The sequence below is a fragment of the Strix uralensis genome, chromosome 12 (assembly GCF_047716275.1).
Source record: "Strix uralensis isolate ZFMK-TIS-50842 chromosome 12, bStrUra1, whole genome shotgun sequence".
NCBI classification, from domain to species: Eukaryota; Metazoa; Chordata; class Aves; order Strigiformes; family Strigidae; genus Strix; species Strix uralensis.
The window spans coordinates 23,722,148-23,747,143 of NC_133983.1; the positions used below are offsets into that span (position 1 = coordinate 23,722,148).

Here is a 24,996-nt window from a genome sequence, read left to right on the forward strand (position 1 = left end):
GGAACGCAGCGTGTCTTCCACATCGGGGGAGGATGGAGCTGGGGGGGTCTGGCGTGCCAGGGGGCTCGGCGTCGGCCCTCACCACGTGCCGCCCCTGCCTGCCGCGCAGTCGGCGAGGCCCCTGGGGTGCAGCACGGGCAGTGCTTCGGGCCAGCTCCCCGGCTACTGGCCTGCCAGGCACCCTGCCCACGGCACGTTGGCCTCCAAAGGCACTGGCAAATCAAGCTCATCTTATTTGTGAAGCACCCCGCATTAAAAATAAAAAATAGTAAGGCTAGGGAAACGGCAACTGCAAACTTGACAGCTGCATCAGAAGAAGGATGCAGCACAGAGCCAGAAGCGAGAAATTCCCCCTCCTTTCTTCTCTACAGGGTTGGGGTTTTTTTCTCTGTCAATTAGAGTTGCAAGGAAATTCAGTGAATTGAGATCAGCAGTGTTCATCGTTATTGCATTTTAATTTAATTAGCATTATTTTTTAACTACAGGTAAGTTACAGTGCCTCACCTAAATGCAGAAGCCAGGTAGTGCCTTCTGTTCACTAGAAAACCACCACACCAAAGATAATGCTGCTATTTGCTTTATGCCTTTAATTTCTGTAATCCATGGTTACCAGTTTCAGCGAGACTGCCATGGTTACTCCCCTGCTCCTTTTATCAAAGGCTCCTGTGTGCGTCTCGCTGGAGCGGCAGCACTTCTGCCGAGATGCTAAGAATAGCAGAGCCCCTTTCCCGAGCGGCCGGTAAGGTGAGACGCAGGGGAAGGCTGAAGTTTCTGAGAAGCGCAGGGGGAGAAGGGGAGGGTGCAGGCGGGGGTCAGCCGGCGCGGACCCGGCTGATGGACGTCCCACATGAGGAGGTGCCGCACCAGCGCCTATTTTCTGCCTTTCTTCTTGCACGAGCAGAGGCTCGGGCTAGCAGTCTGCCCTTGGCAGATCTCTAGGGTGTCTGTCTGGCATCTTTATCGTCTATTTCATATTTTTGGAAGTCCCTCTCTGTAGCTTGTCTCACAGTTTGTGCACCCCAGAGCTTTTGGAGTCAAATCTTCAGAGAGCGCCTAAAATTCTGGATTGCTATTTCAGCATGAGAACTGCCGTCCCCCCCGGTACAGCCAGCACCTCTGTGGGGCTGGGCTCCAGTCTGGCTGTGAAGTGACCTGTCACCATCACCCATGTCACACTGCTGGGAGAGCGACGCGCTGAGCAGTACCTCGCACGGGCTGAGCTGGTTTCCCACACAAGCATCGCGTCTCCGATCAGCCAGCTCTCCAAACTGGAGCTGGCCAAAATCTGAAAGCATTTGGAATGCTTTTGCTAAGCTGTATACCTGTGAGAGGTGAGGGAGAGGCTGCTGAGCCGGGGGAAGGTAAGGTAGAGTTCTCGGGGTGGGAAGAAGCAAACCCGGCACCGCCAAATCACTGGTCCTGGGAGTCAGAGCCTCAGCAGCGACGCACCGGACGGACGGGTGCCTTCGCAGGGATCGGCCGAGCACAGAGCTGCCAGGTAGTCATCCGACCACCCAGCAGGCCCAACACACAGTTTAAAAGATTTTAATCATTACTGCCCTATAACAGTGTCCAGAGTGTTTGCAAATCTAAGTTGGTAACAGCGCAAACCCTTGCAGGGATATCGACGCTCAGCAGCTGGAGGCAACCAGCGTCACCTCGTCACCTGGAGGCTTTTGCCCCAGAACCACAAGGTCCTGTCAGAAGCACGTGCTGATGTAGCTCAGCACCACTGGAAAACACCTGCCTTTATAGAATCACAGACTGGTTTGGGTTGGAAGGGACCTTAAAGCTCATCCAGTCCCACTCCCTTGCTATGGGGGCACCTTCCACTAGCCCAGGTTGCCCAAAGCCCCGTCCAACCTGGCCTTGAACCCTTCCAGGGAGGGGGCAGCCACGGCTTCTCTGGGCAACCTGTGCCAGGGCCTCACCACCCTCACAGGAAACAATTTCTGCCTTAGATCTGATCTAAATCTCCCCTCTGTCAGTTTAAAACCATGACCCCTCCTCCTATCCCTACACCCCTGATCAAGAGTCCCTCCCCCCTTTCCTGTAGCCCCTTTAAGCCCTGGGAGGCTGCTCAAAGGTCTCCCCAGAGCCTTCTCCTCTCCAGCTGAACCACCCCAACTCTCTCGGCCTGTCCTGACTCCCACTAGGTCCCACGACAGGGCACCCTGTGGGTGCTGCACTTGCTCTTACGGTATCGGTCGGATAAGAGACTGGCTGTCTTTCTTCAAGAAGGGCACAAAAAGGCTGGTGCCAGCATCCTCGCAGGCCTCACAGCCCATGGCCTGGGGCCAGAGGAGCCCAGGACCCCCCGGGAAATGCCCCGGGGAGCCCTGCTCCCCTGCAGCAGCACAGCTGCCTGCCCTGTTCAGTGATACACAGCTGAACGCTTCTGGAAAGAGTTACAGTTGAACTGTACAAGGACAGCTAAGAAGCATCAGAAAATGGTATAAAAAGCACATACATTCACCCTCCTTCCAGGGACCTCTGCCTTTAGAAGCAAATGCTCAAACACCCTGTGGAAACTGGTTCACACGTGCCTGGAGATAAACAACATCACGGGACAGGTAAGCTAGTTACTCATGATTTATCACACCATCTCCCCATTTAATTGCATAGCTAAACGGTCAGTCATTTTAATCCACCCTAAGCAGCTTATGCTTTCTTATGCAGCTCTGCAACATTGCTCACTTCCTGATTTGGAAATAATAATTCTTGTAAGTCTTACTGTAGAAGGTGTGAAAACCACCGTTTTCACAGTAACCCTGCACAGATTGAGACTTGCAAGATGCATGCACAGGACAGATGTCTCCTGGAAGAGGGTCCCAAACATCTACTTCATACTCAGCGTTGAGCGAAGCAGAGGCTTTGTGGTGAGGGATCACGGAAGAAAATTCTACGTCCAGATGCAAGCCCTTGGTGCCAGTGCCCTGTAATGTCAAAGCATGTTTCTAATCCTACCTTGAATCATACCCTTAGCCTAAATCTGTTCCTTATCTTCTTTCAACAAATTAATCCATCTCCTACGATAACATTCCATTTTACTCATCCCATAAACAAGGCTGGTTGTACTGAAATTACCACGTCCGAGAGCCCACCTGCCAGCACAGCTCCTGGGAGCACTGTCCGGCCACACGACACCGAAAACCCCATGGTTTGTATTTCAGTGCCCCCACACCCCCCTCAGCCGTGCCGGACGTGAACAGGACCCAGCCGGGCACACCCCACCCCACCCCCCTCAGCCACGCACCGTGTCCCACCGCCTGAAGTTGCACCAGCCTCGGCGCCTTTCCCCTTTGTGTCCCGCCGCGGCGAGCTCTGGTCACGCACCATAGGTCCTTACTCCACACTTTCCCACTCATTTCTTCCCTCCTAACAGCTGACTGCTCTTCGGTTTGGTTTCTCCATTTACTCACCACTGACTTAACAGGAATGGGGCACCACAATCTCCCCAATTTCTGGACCGTTTTTGGTGCTTGCAGATTCTAGTGTAGCAGTTATATGATTTTTTTTTTTTAAATTGTATTTTCAAAATCCTTGGGAGACCCATACAAATGAGCAAAAAAACTGCAAGGGTCCACCAAAAAAGTGTCCCCACAGGCACAGAGACCCTCCCCATCCCTCCCTGTCCCCAGAGCCTGGAAGAGTCAAAGCTCATTTCAGCTTTTTCCCACAAAGATGTGGATAAACAAAGGTTACAGAACTTATCTTAGGGGAAAGAAATCAGGTTTTGGGTGACATCAAGCTTTTTTCACCGTTTAAAAACTACAGCCACTGAAAGTGAAAGCTCCCGTGCTGCGGAACCCAAGAGCTCATGCACGCCACTCACACGCCTTCCGCTCACGGAAACGGCCACAGCCAAGGGGATTTTTCTGACTTGCAACACCAGAGAACTTTACCCCCTGAAACCACCCATGAACTTAGGCCAGTGAACCCAAATCAAGCTTAAAAATCATTCCAGATACTGAGCCAGACCAAAAGTCACTAGCTGGAACCGTCTGCCTTTGATACCCTAAACCCCTGTTACCGCTCTGGGGTGAGACTGGGGGGATAAACTCCTCCTGCAAGAATTTTTTTTTTTTAAGCTTGATACAAAATTTATTTTACCATATGTAAAATTCATTTGTGTAGTTGCACACCCTAGTAGGCTTGAATGGGGCGAAGGAGTATTTCAACTCCCAGTGCAATTTATTATTTAAAAGCAGTAAAATTACATTGCTGATAGGAGAGCCCAGGCGGAGAGCAGCGATGATGTAATGGGTAATGCAGCTCCGCTCGCTGTATGAACCGCGCTGTACATTAGCGTGCTGGCGAGGGTGGTTGCTCCTATCAATTATTTATAGTCTTCTGGCGCGCAGCCTGGAGAGGGTCACATCGCTGAAAGCTAACTTTATCTGCATTGTTCCCAGCCTCCTGCCCAGCTGTCACTCTGCTCGCTAATTTAATCCACCCAGAGCAGTGTAAAAGGATGCAGGAGTGCTGGTTGGGCTCGTCCCTCCCCGAGCTGGAAAAGGAAGGTTGGGGTCTTCCCGCGAGCTGCTGGGATCTCAGTGATCTTCGTTAAGGTGCTGACTTGGCTTTTTAAAATCTGTGTTTGAGTCTCCCTCAGTCGCCGGGATGACCGAAACACGGAGCGTTTCAGGGCAAGAGTGCTTCAGGGGGGTGAAAGGTGGGGTGTCAGCGGTGCGAGGGGGTTCTCCATCTCTACCGTGCTACACGCGGGCAGGCTGCGCTGCACGTCTTCCTACGTACGGCAGCAAGAGCTGTTCAATAATGTATGTAAATACAAAGGGGGAAGGAGAAAACGCACTTCAGCTCTCCAGAAAAAAAAAAAAGAGAAGGAAAAATTCTCTCCTAGATTTTTGTTTCAGCTACAAACTAAAAGCGCACAGCCATGGTCTGATCCCCTGTACTTCCCCACCGAGGAAGCGACAGCGTCCGCTGTACCAGCCCACTAGGCCAGAAAGTGGCTCTCAAGGCTTTGTCCCTACGACTCACCAACACGCCTCTTCCACTGTTCACCCCCAAATTAAATATAACAAGACTGCTCGTCACACCTGAGAAGTGCTCTTAAACGCGCTGTTCGTTTGGCCCAAAAGCTATATTAAAGCAATTAAATTTTAACTTTAGCCGCAGCAGGGTCTCCGCCGCTGCAAGAGACGCTTCCCCAGGAAACCACTCCGGCAAAAAGCAGGCACAGGAAGATGAGCTGCTGCTTTTGCAGCTCCTGCACTGGTCCTACCCCCCTGACCAAGGGGGTTCACATATCCTGTATGCTGCATCAAATATCTGTCCCATGCCTCAAACTAAAGTCAATTCCAGCTTAAATCATACAGCATTTTTCAAGTCTTGCAAAGCCAGGAAAATAACCTGAAGTTTCTTGCGATTAAGACTGCCTGTTTTATTTCAAGCAACAAGAAGTACCCAGGTTTGGTTTAAACGTACAAAACAACGACAGCGATCGCGCCTGAAAACAACACACGGCAATTTCATGAAAAACACAACGTTTGCACAAAAAGGAAGTTGTTGAAAAAGAAAACGCGGGCCCAGAGGAAGCAGGTTTGTTCTTCCGCGGCACAAACAAGGGCCGTGCTGCGGGGACCGGCACCTCCGGTGGCACCCGGCGCTCCCGGAGCGGAGCAGGAGAAATTTCCTCAACTTCGGTGCAGATCCCCAGCGCAGTCACAGAAGCTGGGGTAGGGCAAAGGCAACAGCCAAACCCCTTCACATTAGCACGATTGAGGCAAAGACAAGACAGAAAACGGTAATTAAGCTTCAAGCAGTGAAAACTAGCAGTGACCATTTTCTTCAACTTTTCTGCACTATGAAAATCAGGAGAATTCCACCCAAAACTCCAAAAGGGGGGAACTGGGACAGCCGTGGGAGGAACAAGCTGGTTTCCATCCCAGAGCCAGCACCACCCCAAAAAATTGGGATTTGACCAGGGGCTGAGCCCGGAGCGCACAGACCACGTGCTGCTGCCACCGCGTCAGCGTCTTCGGAACCTTTACATCCTCTCCGAATCCAGGATTATTTCCATGGCAACTATCTGGAGAACTTATTAAGTAAAAAAACCAAGAACAGTTTGAACACACAGAACCTACATTCGTATCGTACTAGCTGACTAAATTAGCAGCGCTAAGATTTTTAGTAATCAAAATAGATCATGTTCTAGAGACTCAATCTTCTCTTTGCCACAGCTAAAAAGAAAAATCTGATAGTAATACCAATGCAGGGGGAAGAGGAGAAATTATAGGTTCTCTAAGACCACAGCCCTGTATCAAGCCAAGTCTTATCCCATTCAAGTGGTTCAAGAGACATTATTTTAATATCTGACAGTTCAAGTGCTGTTAAATAAGTCTGAGTTTCCGAGAGATGATAAACTTCATTGCAAGGCACCTACTACGGAATCAAAAAGATGGCTATCACATGGCACAAAGCCGTTCTCTAGTATAAAAAAGTTCACTGAATCACCTCAAATTTGTACAAAACCAGCCCGCATAACTTGGAACCCTGCCCTTCCAAGCTTTGTGCAGTACTGGGTATCGCCCGCCCAAAGCAGGGCTCGCACAGGCGCCGTCCCGCGTGCGCGGGCTGATGCGACAGACGCAGAGCATCAGGCCTGATCCCGACCAGACCCGCAGTGCCAGCGTGGAAAGCCACTGGAGCTGGCTGCATTCCTGTGCTCATTTACAAGCTAATCATCTTCCTCACTTCACTCGGGCATTAGTTTAAACAGAAAAGGAAAAATCGGTGGTCCTTTATCATATTTAACTTGAAAGATTCATGAGTTTGGAATATTTGCTCTGAGAAAGGACAATTTGCTTATTAAAGCTGATTTCAAATAAATTAAAAATTAGCAAAACCTTATTGCAACGCTGAGAAGGATTCATCTTTCTCAATTTGATTATTCTGTAACCAAATTCCTGTCTCCTTCCAGAATTGTTCTGCAAAACAGCAAAGGAGGCGCGACAGAGCACTCAGGAAGGGTCATAAACAAAGTAAAGGGCGTCTGCCTCCAGCACGGAGCACGCTCCCGGCTACACGCATCCCCTGCAGAGGGGCTGGGGGCACAGACACGCCGAGCAGCGGGCTCACCCCACGCCAGCAAGGACGCAGCACCCAGATGCGGGGTTGGAGCAGTCTGTCTGGGGGTGGAGGTGCAAACTGAGCAGCAGCCTTCTCTCCCAAACTCACAGGAATTTAGTGGCTACCTGAGTGCCGGCGCAAGGCACGGGGATGAGTAAATTACCAAAGTTTTGGCAGTGCTCAAAAAACAAATGCTGCCTGAGAATTTCCTAACAGCAATTCAGAGCGAGAAGTCTTAACAGGAATGATTTTGAAAGTGCTCTACAAAAAAAAAAAAAAAAGCAGTTAAATGAACTGTTGGCTCCGTCTCTAAGTCCAGCCAGGGAGATTATATGCATTATTGATTTACCTTAGAACAACTTGGGAACTCATTTCCAATGGTTTCTAATGGAACCTGGATTTTCTCAGTCCTAATCTGCCTGGTGAGGTTGAGCCTCCTGCAAGGAAATACAATACCACAGCATTAAAATGGCAGCTGTCAGATGCACAACAGCCCCATTCATTTAATGAAGATAGTGCAACGGTGATAGGGATTTTTAAAGGCTACTCCAAAAGGCTCCTTTGCAATTAAATAGAGTGGTGAGAACAGGGCAGTGAGGACGGCCTGGTGAGTGCCTACAGAGAACGGCAGAGACCTGCATGTCTGGGGATTTACAGAAACCAAAGGGAGGTTATGAAAACTTTATTTTTGTAGTATCAGCTTGCACACACTATCTATAGTCCTTTCAGAAGCAATGCTGATTAGTGGTTTGAGCAGAGAAGTGGCAGTTTTGAACCTCAGCTCCATTGCCGACTCAGCCACAAACATACAAACCATTTGGGCAAGTCAGTTTTTCAACAGCCACAGCTGTAAGAGGCGCAGAGTAATGCTCTGGTTTCTATTCTTAGCAAAGCACGGGATGGAGACAGCAAAGCATATGTACCGCCAGTAAACAATCCTTCCGTATGATAATCGAAGCCATTTTAAAATAGTAAGTTCCCATCTGAACAAATTAAGACCTTTACGAGGGTGCACGAGCATCAGCCCCCACCTGCAGATGTGACGCGCTCAGAGCACCTGAGAAAAGGGAGCTGGTTTGGGGCAATTTCAGCCCAGAAATGGGCGATCTGGGCAACAAGCAGGCGCAGGAGCCTTCCTCCCCATCTCCCACCGTGCAGGGGGACTCGTGGCGCGCCGGGTCAGGCCACGTCCTGAGCACCAGGCCCAGCCGCCTCGGGAGAGGGACAGCCCCCACCTCAGCACCCCAACGCTGGGAACGTGCCCCGCTCCCGCACCATGTGCTGGGTGGTACAGGATGGAAGGGGGGAGCAGGGGAGTCCTCACCCCCCCAGGGCCGGGGAAGGGGACTGTGACCAGGACAGCACACCGTGTTAACCTCTGCTTCACCAAGCAAAAGCTCCTCCACTTTGGGAAATGTTATTTCCTCAACAAAACACACTGTAGTGGGCTCAGCCTTCTGAAAACGGGTGAAAAGAGGGTTATTATCCCTTTATGTACCTAAAGCTAAAAGAAAAATATTTTTCTTAACCCTTACAGAAAAAGATTCCTTTAATACCAAACCAAGTAGGGAATATTGTAGCCTGAAAGGAGGCTTCCAGAAAGGTGTGAGCATAGAAAACAGAAGCTCATAGCAGGAAGGAAATAGTAACATTAGCTACAGACTTTGAATACACACGCAGATCTGCATCACTGAGCATGAACAGTGAGCAAAATATTCAGTGCCAAAGAACAAAAAACAACATTTGATCCTCAGCTATTTTCAAAATTCATCTGCAAACGCATCCTGCCTTAAGACAAATGAAAACCAAGGCACGATGGATATATGGCAATTAACTGCAACCATTATTTTTATTCTTTGTAGTGTCTTGCTAGAAAACAAACACTGCCCTTAGCCCTGAGACATCCCGGGGAAGCAGCCGGCCGCTTGCAAAAATCACTGAGCATTATATTCTGCCCCTTCTCCAGTTTAATGTCTTACCCCGCAGCTTCAGAAGCTCCTGGCTCCGTCCTTCCCCCTCCCTTCCCGTTCTCCTCCAGCTCCCTCCCCTCCCGGCAGCGGTGCTGTAGCGTGCCAGATGTCAGGCTGACCCTGCAGCCGCCGTTTCGGGTCAGTTATCGGGTTTATGGTGCAAGGGGAGTGGTGAGCTCCGGCGGTGGTTCCCATCTCACCAGGCAGAGATGGGACAGCTCCACCGCGCTGGCGATGGGGTCTGAGCACTGCTAGCAAATTTACTTCCAGGGTTGGGTTTTTTTTCCTCCTAATGAACTGGCGGCAGCAGAGCCAGCAGGAAGTTTGAAAGACTGTTCACGCAATGAAAGCCTTCGGCACCCAGAGCCGGGTAAGGTGACCCTTGACTATGCTAAGCATCAGTCATTCGTCGAAGTGTCACTTACTGCACGAGGGGAACGGATGACCTGAATGTCTCCTGCAAGAATAATTGCACACTGAAGGCAAGGGCTAAAGTTTCTGGAGAAGGGAGGCTGCTGTTTGCTGGGAGGGAGATGCCGCAGCACTCCGAGGACCATTCCAAAGACACCGGGCTGCTGCAAGGAGCCGTCGGGGAACTCGGGATGTATTTAAAATGAACCCAGACCTATTCTGGACCAAACTACGCTCCTTGAAGATGATGCCCCCGATGAAGGAACGGCTCCAAGGCAACGGTATGCAGTTTGCTGGAAGGAAAGGGAAAGCTTCAAGCCTGACATAAACCAGGGCTCAGATTCCTCTATCATACCGAGACTGCACCGCAGATAAGGCTGCGTCAACTTTTCCATTTGAGCACTCTCCCCTCTAAGGTTTACAGTCAGAGCGAAAATGTTTTGGCCAGGTGAAAACTCAACAGAGAGGCTCCCCAAGCAGGGAGCTGCCCGTGTAAAACACGACAATGTCACCCACCCAGACTTGTTTTCCCTCCACCAGGAAAAGGAAAAGTCTCATCTTCCTCCCCATGAAATTCTTCATGTTCCTCCGCAGCAGATAAGCCGTAGCCCTCCATCGGGCTGCTCATCTAGAGTTGAGAGCCATACAAAGTGCCCCACAACATCAAACAAGCCAAGGGACTGAAGCATGAATAGGTTAAACGTTAACCTAGAAGCTAAGAGGAGGGCATGTAACCGCAGCAGCGATCCTGCCCCAGAGCCAACAGCCCGGCTCCAGCCCAACGCCACCGTGAACAGGAGGAGCTGGCACCCGCCATGCTGTGTTTTTGGAGATGAAGGGAGGTTTTGGACAATAAGCATGTTTCTCACCTCTAGACTCCATCTCCTGTGGGAAGGGGAGCAAGAAGAGTAAGGTGGAAGGTGGCTCCTGGACCCCCCCATCACCGTGCCCAAAAGCAGGGTGCCCGCTCTCCCCACCACACCGCAGGCTCCTCCGGACACAGTCTCCTGGTTGTGCAGAGCGAGGGGCAGCAAACCCAGCTTGCAGGCTGCCAGCTCACACCCGTGCGGCGTCTTATTTTTGTGTGTGTCAAACTATGAAGATGCTCCATTTCCCAGGAAAGCACCAGAGGAGCCCGGCTCCCCCACGGCCCCCAGGCCCTGGTGCCTGCTCCTGCTCCGCAGGTGGGTGCAGCACCCAGCACCCAACCCCGTGTGCCGGGGAAGTTTTGGGGCCTGTTGACGTGCGTGGGGGATGGGGAGGTATTTCGGTACCAGTGAGCGGCACAGCCCTCCCCCCCGCATGCTTCACTGCAGTTATCCCTGAAGACAGAAAAATTTGTGCTTGTTTTTCTGCTGCTGCTGAGCAGCTAGGAAACGTCTCCCACCACAGAGAGCCGGAATAAATCCCGGCTTCTGAAGCAGCATCTGAAATCAGCTTCTCTCCAATCTCCATCACAATTTCAAACCTTTAATTTACTGAGGCTGGAGTGAAAGCAGCATTTGTGTTTGTTTACCGGCCACAGAGGAGCTCTGAGCACTCACAGTTTATCACATTTACCCAACAGATATATTCCGGGGAGCTTCTTGGACTGGCCATGACTTATCACAAATTACCAGTCCCTTAACTTTTCCTCTCTGTTCCCAGGAGAGCCCAGGGACCTGTCCCTGGATGGCCGGGCGAGACGCCCGCGCACACGGTGCTTGCAGCAGCCTTTGGGGAGCACTTGAAATGAGCCTGGGTTTCTCTGTTTCAGAGTTCAAATGAAAAAAAAAAAAAAAAAAAACCCACACACAGAAAGGAAGAAGAGAGCCTGATTTTATTCTTCTTCCTCTGTTAAATCTTGGAGTGCCAGACCAAGACACAGCAGTTATCGCCTGGGGAAGCACCCTCGCAGGCTCTGCAGAGGCCATGTGGAGTCTGGAAAACTTTCCCCCGTTACCTTCAGTGAATTTACGATTCGCTGCTCTATGTCAGTAAAGCAACTTTGTTCTTTCTGGAGGGAACGGACAGATTGCAGGAGAAAACTATATCCCAATTGCTGCCAAATTCCACAGATTTAGTTATTAGTAGGCAATTAGGAACCATTATTAACACTTCCTACTACGTTAAGCTCCATTTGCACCACATCTCTGCGCCAGCCTGGACGCTTCCGACGGAGCGGCACTCCGGCTCCAACGTGCACGTGGCATCACGTACTGAAAACTGTGTCTTCCTGCTCACTGCCTCCTGGGCCCCTTCTCCGCAGATGTATTTAATGCAGTTGTCTTACAAAATAAAATCGCAAGTAAAAATACAGAGATTAAAAATGAGTTGGCGGGGGGGGGGGGGGGTAAATAAAAGCACGGCTGTACAAAGGAAAAACAATTTTGCTCTTGTTTTTTAACTCACAATCAACATCTGAGCTATTCAGGAAACTGGTGCACTGCCCTCCAACCAACTTCAATTAGGGAATTCAAAAGCAGTCAGACAAAAGAATGCCTGGGAGTTACTGCACCGCACAGAGATATTTTTAGCAAGAGCTGGGAGGCTGTTTGTGGGACACTGCTTTGCTTCTATTGCATTTCAGCTTTTTGTATTTACATTTGCAGGACAGTAACATTTACTAGGTCAGGGGGAAAAAGAGGAGAAGCAACATAAATGATGCAAAACATTTTGCTTTCTGATACTCTTGGAAGGTATTTCAGCAAAAGCTGATGGAGACCAGAGCGAAGCAGAACAAGATTTGCCTCCATCTGCTTCGAAAACCGTCTTTCAGCAGCAATCTCAAGTCACTCCTTTGAAAAAGGGGGTGTAAACTAGTACATGCAGCCCCTGGAAAGGTCCGTACACCCCACACGCCCCGGCAGAGCGCGAGGCTGCCTTCGCCCACGGCAAAGCTGCAGCTGAATCCGTCCGGTGACCTCTCCCCACCCCCTGGTCACCAGATGGATTCACAAACGGCACGACGGCGACGCCAACGCTGGGGCGGGCTATCGGCACTGACCCCCATCCCAAACCCCCGGCCACAAACGCCGTCCAGATCTTCAGTCCGGAGCGCAGAAGCGCACGACCCAGCCCCAACGAGCCGCTTCTCTTTTTCAGAAGCCATTTCCTAAAAATACCAAGCTGCGGCCACCCTCCCCTCCGCGGGCTCGCCAGCGCCGCCGGGAAGGCGCCTGCCGCGAGCTGGGAGGCGAAGCCCAACGCCCTGAGCCCCGCGTGAGGGGTGCAGGGCCGGTTTTGGGGAGGCGGCGGGCGCCCCGCTGCCTGCGCTATCGGCATCGCTCCTCCAGCGCAGCCCCCTCTTCCGCTCCCTCCCACCACTGCGGCAGCGCAGATGGCAGCAGTGTGACCTCGCTGTTCCTGCCTCCTTGTTTTGATCCTGCAGTCTTGATTGTTCAGGCTAATCCCACACTCCCAGCCTTGGCTGCCAGCCAGGGCTGTTATTAATGGCACAAAAGCTTCTCATTCCAGCTACTTCTACATCCGCTAATGCTGTTGTTCCCTTCTCTCACTCCCCCTCTTGCCACATTATAAACTGGAGCTGGAATATATTTTACATGGGGAAAAAAAAAAAAAAAAAAAAAACAACAAACCCCTCTCTGATCATCCTCGCACGCTGAAGGCTCCACCAGAACCGTACAGGAAAGGCTCATCAACTCCAAATGCCGACGCCAAAGCAGTAAGACCACCCTGCTCATCCACTGATCGGCTCCGAAGCGATAAACGCCACACAGACGTGGGGAGTTTCCAACAAATCCCTGAAGGAAACCCAGGATCCCAGGCAGCAGGACGCACAGCTGCCTGCAGGGCCCGGGGGCCGGAGAAACACCAGCACTGACTGGAGGGCCGAGGACCGGCAGCACCGTGGCCGCAGGCGCGCAGCACCCATCTGCTCTTCACCTGCATTCCTGCTCATCTCTGTGCAACAAATTCTAGATTCAAATAACCGTAAAGCCCTCAAAAATCATGCACTGAAAGACGGCTTCAAGCTATTTGCAGTTTAGCCCCTCACGTGCCAGTCTCTGACTGCAGGTCTCTCTCTCTGCAAGGAACACAGAGTCCCTTGGGCAGGGCCTGGGCCGTACTCGGGTACGTCCCCTGCGCCTGGCGAAGGCTGCGCACAGCAAGCCCACCCCGACTGCTCCACTTCACCTCACCCCCCTCCACTCTAGAACCTCCCCAGCCAGAGGTCTGCAGGGCTGGAGCCCTGTGGCAGGGACGGGTGGTTGGCCTCACCCACCAGGGGGGCTGCCAGCACAATCCTCGGGTGCAGGTCCCACGTCAGCTCGACTCAGGGCTGGTTTGGGAGGGGAAGGGGCAAGGATATTCATGAGGGCCTTCTGATCTACCGGAGACCAGCCCTGCCCCACCACGCACAAACCCCTCAGTGGCTGCTGGGACACAGCTCGCGGCGCCTGTGGCTTGCCCAAAAAGTTTGGTGCTGAGTCAGCCAAGCAGGCCAGGTCCTCAGCACGGCGCTCGCCGCACCAAGGGCCACCAAGCTGAAGGGAGGTTTAGAGTTGGTTTAAAGTGCAAACCCAGCACAAAGTGTGTGTCCCTGGGACCCTCCCGGGCTGCAGAGCAGTCAGCACGGCTGGTGCTGGGACGCTGCCGGCGGGGAGCTGCAGGCTGGTGCAGTGTCTGAAGAAACCTGCCCGGTTTTCAGCCCAAGCTGTCGCCCTGGTGAGATGATTCACCATTCTGCCCTCGCTACTTGTCGAAATGCGGGAAAGGCGAAAAGCAGCTACGGGAACATTTCTTCTGATTAGGAAGGTCAGTACATTTTTAATAAAGGGCTCTTTAAAGATAATCTCATTTCAGTATTTACACGTTAAAGAGGTTACAGAGATCAAGACGTAATGAAGTCAAGACGGAGAGGACAGTAAGAGCGCGGCTGGGATGTCGCAGCGAGCGGCATCTCTAGCCGGCTGGTGTGGACCAGGGGAGAGGTAAGGCAGCGGGGCACAGAGCCCCGTACCCCAGCAGAGCAGGCAGCTCAGGCACCGGGAATGACTGGCTGTTGCTCACTCACAAAAAAAATCAGTAGCAGATTTCTGAACACAACCAGGATCTCCAGCTTCTCTTTCTCATCCGGCACAGCCCATCGGGAGCCCCGGCACCTGCCCGCTCCTCCCCGGGCACACTGCTGGCACACTCGGTCTGACGGGCTTGTGCAAGCACTCGCGCTCTCTCCGCGAGCGACCGCACGCCTCCTCCCACCCCATCCGACACAAACATCTTCAAACGCCGCAGCAGCTTGTACTATAGGCAGAGCCCTTGTTTACCAGCACGCAGGCCTAATTTAAACTCCTTAAGTCATCTCCAGCCTTTCGCTATAGCAACCCCAGTGAATCTTCCCACTGTAATATGTGCAGAGCAGCTTTGCATCAGAGCTTTGCATCGGCTGAGGTTAAATCTGACTTAACTAAAAACTGAAATATCTGCCAGCAGCTCCCAGTGTCAGCAGTGGAGTTTCATGAAAACTCTGCTCCAAAGGCAGAGCTCCGGCGTGGCTCTTCACGTGCCACAGATTAATCCTGAGGAATTAAAAATTCTCCTGAAATGCTCAACTCCCACTCCTCCGGGTATTTGAGGAAACCTGCTCTTGTTCTCCTCTGTTCTACGTGCACTGGGTTTCTGTAACGGGCCCGATACACTGTTTGCTTTACAACAATTCAGTGCAATGGCTCGGCGATGGAGGGATACACACCAGCTCTGGGTACAGCAAATGGGGTCACCGGGAAGAGAAAGTTTATGTCAAGTTTGGGATCATTTCTTTGCTGTGCTAGAGAAAATTTTGGGGCCTGTTCAAAATTCCCATGCTTCATTGCAGAGGGTGCAAGAGACTAAAAATCTTTATTTAAAACTACTTAATAGCTGCAAGATCAAGCAGAACAGAAGAAAAAAAATCTGAGGGAAATATTACTTCTAGAGCTGAAACAGCACTTGAAGTCCCCATCAAATAACTTTCAGCTGAGGTTGCACAGAACCAGGAGGAAGGAGGGAAACCAGCAGGAATTACCAGATCACAGGGGGGCAAAGCAAAGATATCCAGAACCGCAGGTATTTAGCAGAGCTGCATCAATAGCAGGTAAGCTGGAGTGCCCTCGGTGAAGCAACTGCTTTTCAAGAAGTAATTAGTGGAGCTGGCAAGAGTCACAGACATAAGAGAGAGAAGTGAAGAAAGAACAAAAATAGAAAAACAGTTCAAATTAATAAAAATCATTATTTTCAACGCCAAAAGGACTTGCTGCAGTCATCTCAGCAAACAGCCCAACGGGTGACGGAACCTCCCTGAGTTAAATCTCCTTGCATTTTCTACAGATATGGACCAACTACAGCCAGTATTCTAAAACCAAGACAGTATTTAAAGGAAAGCCTAATACCCTAAATTTTTAAGGGATGTGAGGTCTGCTACAACCACAAGCTCAGCTGTTTTCCTACCAGCAACCTCCCTAATAAATCTGGTGCTTTATTTTTCTGTTTCATTTCTTTAGCTTCAACTTCCAGCAGGCAGGGACTTTTTCTCTATTTTTAAAAAACATCCGGGAACAAAGCAAGCAGGATGGGTGTCAGGCAAGGTCGGCCCGAAACCTGAGGGCAGCAGATGTTTAGAAGGCGAATATACTCCCCAGCACCCTGCCCAGGCTCTGGCAGTCAATAACGGACAGGCTTCCAACCCACCAGATGCTCTCAACTTTCTCCTTGCTAAACTAAATAGCTTGTGTTTCCAGCTCCTAACACATGAAATGAGTCTTCTGAGTCCCATTCAACCAACCAGCCTCTTCTTTTCTTTTTTAAGAGAATACTATGTTAATCTCATTAGCTATGCTATTGCAAAGCCAGTCCGTGTGTTGGTCCCACCTACTACCCAAATAATCTCCAGTGGCTCCTATAACCCCAGGGGTACTGGGGAACAAGAAATATTACTGGGTTTAGGATAAACCCACCCTTATGGTGCCAGGCCAACGAAAACAGCAGTGGCCAGGGACCCTGATCATCCCTCCTACCATATCCCAGCGCTACTGAGCATCGCTTCCAGGTGAGCAGGGCCTGTCACGGGCATTACCCAGTCCTTGGCACCGGTCGCTCGTCCTGCCTGGCTCCAGCACACCCACACCTCAAGAATTTCCTTGCGCCACACCTACACCTACTTGCCAACACACCCCACAGCCTCAGCCATCTCCAGCCCCACACGAGACTCCCCTGCACACAAGTAACAGCCAGTAACAGCTGATGGCTGAGCTCTCCAATTTATGTAAAATTATCGAGCTCAAATAACAAAACACTGAGGGTCTCGGGTGTGCTTGGCCATCATTTGCCTTGACGCTTGCTTGTAACATCACCATTATTCAGGACATCTTTTGGTGAGAAGCCAAACCAGAAATCCCAACCAGCGCAGTCATTAGTTCTGCCCCATCTTATGTTCAGCTACAGCCAAGAACAACAGACACACGTTCCGTGACCCCAAACAAGTTCACGTGGGAAAACGGTGTTTAAAACGCAGAGAGTCACATGATGGCAACACACCTACACAAAATGCTCAGGCCTGCACCTGGGGAAAAAATTTAATCACCAGTTTCTGCTTCCCCACAGAGCCAAGGCACCACCTGTGTCCAAAGCACTGTGTCATCTCTTCTCCAATGTGTCTGACCCAGCATGGGAGGCTCTGGAGACAAGGAGAAGCTGTGGCAGCCACCCGGGAGGACGATGGTATCAGTGCTGCACCAGGGATGTGGGGACGGGGGGGTGAGGATTGGGAAAGTGGCAAATCCCTCTCCGAGGGCAGGAGCACCGATGTCTGCACACACACAGCCTCTTCAGAAGAGTGGCAGTGGCATCGGGGAGGTCCACAGTGGCCAAGAGGGATGTCCCGATGGGACCACGCTCCCAGTGACAGTTTTCTGGTAGGTATAAGGAGCCTCACAGCAAAGGTGTCATCGTTCCCCCGTGCAGAGGGGCAGCCAGGGTCCCCCAGGAGGAAGCACCTTTGCTGATGTCCCGGCGGGTCCATGGGCAGGGCTGGGATGTGCAAGCAGAAACCAGGACAAGTATCACAGGCGTGGCGAGAGGGGAAGCGGGGCCTTTCACTGACCGTTCTAGATCTGGTTTTAAAAAAGATCATCCTTGTCCAGATCACTGACATCGATTCTGGTGAGCTTATCTGGTCGTTTAGAGCTGACAAAACAGACCAGGCGAGAACAAGTGACATTCCTGCTTCCCAATAGGTACAATCAAAGGGCACAAATACAGAAGAGGGAAAATCTGCACACTGCCCTTCACAACGAGGCAGCAGCGCTGACCAGATGGGTCTTTAAATGGGATTAAGAGGAAGACAGCTCCAGTACACCCAGCCCTTTCCCTCCAGGGCTGGAAACTCGCCCTCCTTACAGCCAAGTCTCCACAACGGGGAACCAGACTTTTGCTCTTACCCTCTTTGTTCTTCCAAGCCACTTCCTCCCTCATGTTTACCTTACAGACCTGCCATCTCCCTCTGCCTCACAATTCCTCCTTCTTTGGAAAGTCTTTGAGATGCACATTATACAAGATACACAAAAATAAATTGTTTTTAATCCTCCAGATTCTAGTGCTCCCAAGCAAGAATCTTAAAGAGCTTTACAAACAATGGATTAAGCCTTAAGACTCCCCGGGAGGTAAGAAAGTGCCTCTCTCACAGAAGCAGAGGAAGGTGAGCGAGTCTGAAGGCCGTACAATGCGACTTTATCATCAATGCACAAGTGACCTGTTTCTATACGCACAAAAATAAGCGAGTCAATCACCGATCCATCATCAGTCTAGCGACAGCTTTGCCATTTCGCTACAGACTCTGCAGCAGCTCCAAACCCACCACAGCCCTTTCCAATGCCAAACACTTTCTTTCCCACCTTTCCGTATCAGAAGCGCTACTCAACACGCTGGGCCCAAAGCGAACCACCCCCAAGGACCACCGCAGGGCTTCTATTAAGATTTCATGACAACTAGCTTCCATTAGCAGGCACACAGGAAGCTTTCTCGGCGTGTATTTCGAGCAGCTCACCGGATGCAATGCTACTGAAAAAAGGCACCTTCTTGGTTTGCTCCTCAATGTTAAGATGACTTTGGGTCACATGCTCTGTAGCCTCAGACTCCAACCTATATTAACATGACATCAGGTATTCTTAGTGCATCCTGGCCTGTGAAGCCCTTATATTTCTTCCCCGATATATTTTGCATACATCTTGTAAACAAGCTTTACATCCTTTTGATCAGCGCTCTGCACGGAGCCCGGGGAGGGGGAGGAGACTTCCTGTTCCACTATTGCAATCGCTCTCAGCAACGTGCTGCGCTCAGCTCTTGCCGCCCCGTGAGCAATGATGAAATTTTCTATTTTGGTGGCTTTTTCTTCATATATTTGTAGGAAGCGGGCTGCGCTCTAGTCCAGCATTGCTGTTGATCTGAATGTATTTTTTTAATTCATTTTAAAGTGGCAGAGCAATTTGTTGCAGCATCTCCTTTTCACGCCAAGATGGCCAACTAAGAACCTTGTTCTCTAGCCAAACGTTTTCACACTACCTGGCTTCTCAGTTTCCTTGCCAGTTGTCTAAAAGCAGACGTTTTTGCAAAAGAACCTGTTTACAGAAAAAACAGACTCCTGTATGCAGTAAAGCACACCACCGTGTTTTCTCGCTATTGCTTATCTGAAGCTAAATCCGGTTTCTGCTTGCCCAGAGGCAATCAGCCAAATGCTCACCAGCTGATACCTCCCTGTACCTTGTGGCCACTTCACGTGCCCAAACCCTCGCTTCTCCTACGACTGACCGCCTCTGAGAGGTACAGCCGTACCGCGCCGCCAATGCAAGCGCCGATACGAAACACCCCGTCCTGGTTCCAGAGGCACGGCACCAGCTGAGGCTGCAGGAGGTTGGTATCTTCCTCCCTTTGGAAAGAGTAAACACCCCCTCCCCCCAATTCCAGCAGCCATGGGAAGCCTAAGAACTACGTAAATGGTTAAAGGCTTGTGCTCTCTTGTGACTCCGGCTCACCACTTCCACGTCCTCCCTTTGCCAGCTCCTATGAGAAGCTTATAAAACCAGGACGCTGTAGGCAGCCTAGCTGCAACACAGGAATGTTATGTAGTCGGTTACTAATACGGTGTTTTGCATATTGTGTTTCATGACATGCTTTTACATGTTCAACGTCAACAAGGGGAAAAAATTGTCAGACCAAAATGAAGTCTTCCTAATAGGAGTTCTTAGCTATAGAGCTGGCTACCAGGTGCACTGCGAAGACCCCACAGGGATATTCCTGCATTCATTTCAACCCTTTCCTTTTGAGAACAATCTCAGTTCCTTTTCTAATTATTTTCTCTAGCTGAGGTCAGTGTGCTTCTCAGTTCTGCCCGTGGCAGGCCCGTGCGGGCTTCCACACGATCCACAGCTGGGACAGGCATCGTTCGCACAGAAACGTTTGCATTTGTCCATGAGACAAGCAGCGAGGACCTGGCAGATTTAGGATACTAAACAGGGAGGAAAAATAAACACAGCATAGATTCTTCTGGGTTAAACCACTTCCAAATTCAAGGGAAAGCAAATTTTTTCAACAAATAGAACATATTACATGAAACTGTGGGTGTGCTACTCTTACAGATGCTCTATGTGAACCAAAATTTGCTGAAATTATTACAGAAACATTCCACCATCTCCCAAAATAAGCATCTTTGTGTATCTTTGCCTGGCTAAATTATGAAAAAAACCTGCATAGTGGAGCACAGTTTCCATTTCCTCGCACACTCCTACCAGGGCTGTGCTTACAAGTAAACGCACCGACCTTTTCTCAAAGAAATCAGTGTTTGCTGTTCCTTATAAATTTGCAGAATTTTGGCTCATTTCCATTTCACCCACTTTTGAATACGACGCTCCCCACCCCCACACAACTGTTCCTTTCTGAGGGATGACAGGCTATCCAAAAAAATAACAGGAGCGCTCGAGCTCCTCGTTCCCTCCCTGGACGGCGTCGCTCCAGCGGCAGACAAAGGAGCACCGGGAATTTTGGACCAACCTGTTGCAGAGAGCACCTCACCTTAGTTCAATGTACCAATTTCTCCTGACCTCCGATAACGACATTTTTCCAGCACTCCCTTCAGCCCAGATTTCCTATGCATTCATTTGGGGCACATTTTAATCCTTTATTATTTTCCTACCAAAAATTGGACCTCAAATCTCTTATGAAAGGCACCGGCGATTACTAGAAGGATCGCCCTGCAACCTTGCTCTGTTTTTCCGTCACTGCTGATGCGGTACACAAAGAATGAGATTTTTCAATTTGTTTTGTCCATGAGCCAAAAATTCCTTTTAATGGACTGAATATGGTGCCTGTGCTAGTCTCTCACCGCTCCAGCTCAACTCTCACTTACAACAGTCACTGCCTACAACGTGGAGTTGGCCTCCTTTTGCAGGAAAATAAGGCCAAACCAGCTTGAAAGCATGTTTGGAATCTGGAGATTAATTCCATGTAAACTAATGCATTCAAACCCCTTTGTACAGCTTCAGAAAGGGCTGTCTGATCCTGACGAGAAGTAGGGCAGCGCATACCCATGCCGTACGATGGGGAGGCAAGCAGGGCTGCCTCCATTTTGAAACTCTTTCCTAAACCTCGCAACCATTAATAAAGAAGCGTCTTGCCCTGGCGAGCCGGCTCCGCTGCCGCTCGGCCAGCTGCCCACAACCCCGGGCCGTCGCACTCGCTGCCCGGGCAGGCAAGGCACCCACTGCCAACCGCTCACAGGCAGGGAGGACGGGGCAAGGGGGAGCGTGCGGGGAAAACAAAGAGGTGCTGGGGCCGGCGGGAGGGCAGGGAGGTGGGTCAGGAGGCGGGAGGGCTCCCACGGGAGCCTCTTCCCGGGGACCCAGAGCTTTTGTTCGGCAGAAAATGCCGGGAGCAACAAAGCCCGGCGAGGCCGTGGGGCTGGGATGCACAGCATGCTGCTCCTGGGGTGAGCCTGGACACAGGACCCTGTCCCCCCCAGCCCGCGCTGCCCGCTCCTGCCTGCTGCTGCCCGCGCTGCAGCACGCCCCTCGCCAACAGCTCCCCGCGTCTCTCCACCCTCTCTCTCTCTCTCTGGGAGATAAATTATTCAGAATGAAACCATTTTAAACTCTGTTGGGATGCCGAGCAAAGCTAAGATGGGTGGTGCTGCAGAGGAAGCTGTCAGGGACACGACCAGAAACCAGGTCCTTCCTCATGCAGAAGGTTACAAGTGCAACTACATCCGATCCCGCCTCGAACCCAACGCCACGAAACTCTCTGAAATAACTGAACACAAAGCTCTAAAGAGTACCCCGTCACACCCAGAGACACAACACCAACTCGAGTGCAAGGCCCAGGGACCTGCCTCGCCAAGTCCATCCACGGGAGGCTCCCACAAAGCCACCCCATCGGTGAGGTTTGGGTGCTCAACGCCCTTATGCCTGGCTTTTCTTCCTGCTGGCATGGTCTAAAGCAGCAGAAATGAGGACGGCTGAGCAAGGTATGGTTTGCATGGCGACCCTCACGTGCCAGGGCAGCCTGGTGAGCAACACAGCGGCCTCGCAGCCATCACACATCCAGATGTGCTTCATGATGCTCCTGCAAACCCACCTCTGCAGCTGGGCTCTCCTGTGGGGATGAGAGATGAAAGCAGGGATGGCACAGGGAGTCTGACCGCTGCCAAATTCCTCCCAGCACTGTGGGCTGCTGCCACGCTTAGATGGGAGGAGATAGCTCCCATCTGAGAAACGGCCAAGGCAGTGGAGGTGCCCCAAAGCCAACACCCTCCACGCTGCAGGGACGACTGGGCCGCCCTGCAAAAAGCAGGGACAGGAGCCCTCCCGCTGCCCTCCTGCAGTGGGGTGGGTCCCCAGAGAGGTTCCCCGACCACCCGCCGGAGCCCAGACCCACCACTGAGCTGCTTTCCACAAGGACCATACACAAGCAGGACCCTCTGCGACGGGCTGAGATGCAGCACGTGGCCAGCAGTGGTTGGCAGCACGTCCGGCTCCTGGGACATGGGGACCGGCGAGGTACTTGACACAAGGCCCCAGTGTACAGATGTATTCAGGTCAAAAAGGAGAACATCAACAAAAAGGTAGTTCAGAGAAGGGGAGGGGGTTTATGTTGTTTTGTTTTTAAATGAGGAAACAAAACAATTAAATGGCCTGGAAACTATTCTACATTAAAAGTCACTATAGCACTAAAAATCTAGCTCTGACAGTTACGGGTGAAGCCCTTTAAAAGTTACCATGGTAGTTGATGCAGCTATTCGCCCACTCATTCTTCAATAATGCTGGATTATTTTTTTTAATGCGATTCAACCACAAACAAGCAAATGTTGCTGAAGGAAAAAGTACTTTCTCACACCATAACAAAAACCCTCCGTCCTTTATCTCTGCCACAAGCGCACAGCTAAGGAGGAGAGAGCAGGTAACAGGGAGCCAAGCCAAACACGCAAGGCTGAACTCCACTCCCTCCCTCTCCAGAGGGAGAGGAAATTTAAGAAGCAGATTCAGGATTTCAGCATCCATTTCACTTTCCCTTCCCCCTCCTGAACTATCGCTCCCTGGGCCCCAAACGGCTATTCAGATGCTATGTCAGCTGAATGCTACGTTCGCTTCCTCTCTCAAACACCAGCTCAGCAAGCCTTGCAACACGCTAGATGTCAGACGAGAAAGCCAAGTATTTTTGGAATACATCTTTCCTCATTTTAATTAAGTGCCCAGGTAGAGAGCAGCTCGCACAGAAGTGTTCGCTCTGCAAAGCCGCATCCAGCAAGGCTGACAGAGGCAAGTCGGAGCAAGACGAGACCCAAACAAAGGAAAGCAAACACGGGCTGGAAGGGAGGAGCAGGATACAACTGCATTGACCTGCCCAGCTATTATTTTCGCAATCAAACCGAGGTCTAGAAACTCCTGCGGCCGAAGGGAAGGCTCTGCCCGCCTGAGAACGCCTCGCAGCGACCTCCGCAGCAGCGCAGCCCTCATCCCATGTGCAGATGGAAAATGAAAACCTCTCAAACCCCAGCTCAGCGGCCGTTACTGCAGAAAACTGGTGACGGCTGAGGAGTCGCCTCCCCATCTGCCAGATAACCCCCCCCACCCCTTCCCCAGGGACCTCCCTGCACCCCACCCCAGCCCCACAGGCACCCCAGGAATGGGGCTGCCGTAGATCAGCCCCCACAAATGCAGCTCAAAGCGGGGCAAGGCAGATGGGGAGAGGGAAATAAGGGGCTTCCACCCCCCTAAGCTGAGGAAGGCAAGAGCGAGCCTGCGCGCCGCACATGCTGGGGGCACGCGGTGCCGGGACGCAGCCGGCTGGGGGGCCACGCCGCGGGCCAGCCTTCTCGCCTGGTGCTCGCCTAAGCAACACGTACTGCTGGCTCTACAAAAATAATATTCCTCACTCTTAATCCAGTATAAATTATTTGTTACAATAAATACTTGCCCTGAAAAGCCTTGAGGCTTTACTAACAAAGCTGGGTTTGCACGCAGGCTGCCAGGTTTTGAGAACTGGTTTAATCAGCTGGAGAAGCTGTTAGCGTGCTTGGGGAGCACACTCAGGCTTCGCAAGACACAAGTTCAGTGAAGAGAGGAGCTGGCAGTGGTGGCTTTTCTTTCCCACAGTCCCCTCAACTCCAACTCTCACCAACCTGAAACAACTCCAACTAGGAAACGTTTTGCCACGGTATGAACCAGGAGAAAACAATCATCACCGTGGCCCTCAAACGGGTCCAGCCACTTTGAGATTCATGTATTCGGCGAGGGGCAGCTTCTGTGCCGAAGCGTGTTTCCAGCCAGCGCCCCGGCGAGCTGCAAGCCAACAACTTTCAAGATGAATTAAGGCCACCGCTTCCGTGGAGTTACGCTGGTGGAAGGCGGCTTTGTTAAACCGAAATGAAAGCTAAAAACGTGCTACGTTCACCCCATTGTTCCTTCGCCTTTTCTAATAGCTGTTTTCTCTCCTCCATCACTCTCAGGCTTCGCACGCTCAGCTGTGACTCTTTGTGCCTCCCTTTCGCTGCCTTCTGCTTCTGTTTGTCCTTTTGATCTCCACTTCTCAGCTTGTGTTTTCTGCTGCGTCCCCATCCCCCACGCCTGATTTCCACTTTTATTAGGGTGCGAGGCAGAACAGCTCAAAGGATGAACAATGCGTTTTAGCTGAAAAGGCTTTGAAGCTGAATTGTGTTGTTTACCGATAGATTCCCCAATCTCCTACGGAAATAAAATAGTATTTTACCTCCACGAAAGCGCTTGCTGTTTATTTTCAGTTGGAAGCAATTATAAAAAAGCTGATGGCACATTAAATGCATAAAAACAGGATCAGGAACACAGGAGTGTGATCACTTTTTTTAAAAAAAAAAAAAAAAAAAAAGGCAAAAAACCCCAGACAACTGCACCTCCCAACAGCCCACAGTTTCTAGGATAAATTATTTTGGAGCCCAATTGTAAAGCTTCTGTTGGTGCAAGGACAGGTTAAAGCTTCAACCAGCTCCTAAAAGCCCCTGTGAGCCAGCACACTGGTTTGT

General features: G+C 51.1%; 1 protein-coding gene across 8 annotated transcripts in view; it reads right to left on the bottom strand.

Annotated features, from left to right (window-relative positions):
• Window positions 1–24,996, bottom strand: part of ANKRD11 (ankyrin repeat domain containing 11) — a 155,944-nt gene that overhangs the window by 63,642 nt on the left and 67,306 nt on the right. For 4 of the 8 annotated variants that reach the window (XM_074881188.1, XM_074881190.1, XM_074881189.1 and 1 more), the window contains one exon: window positions 7,445–7,532. The exons of the other annotated variants lie outside the window; for them this stretch is intronic. The gene's annotated coding sequence lies outside the window, so the exon portion shown is untranslated. The remainder of the gene's footprint in view (window positions 1–7,444; window positions 7,533–24,996) is intronic. 8 annotated transcript variants of the gene reach the window in all.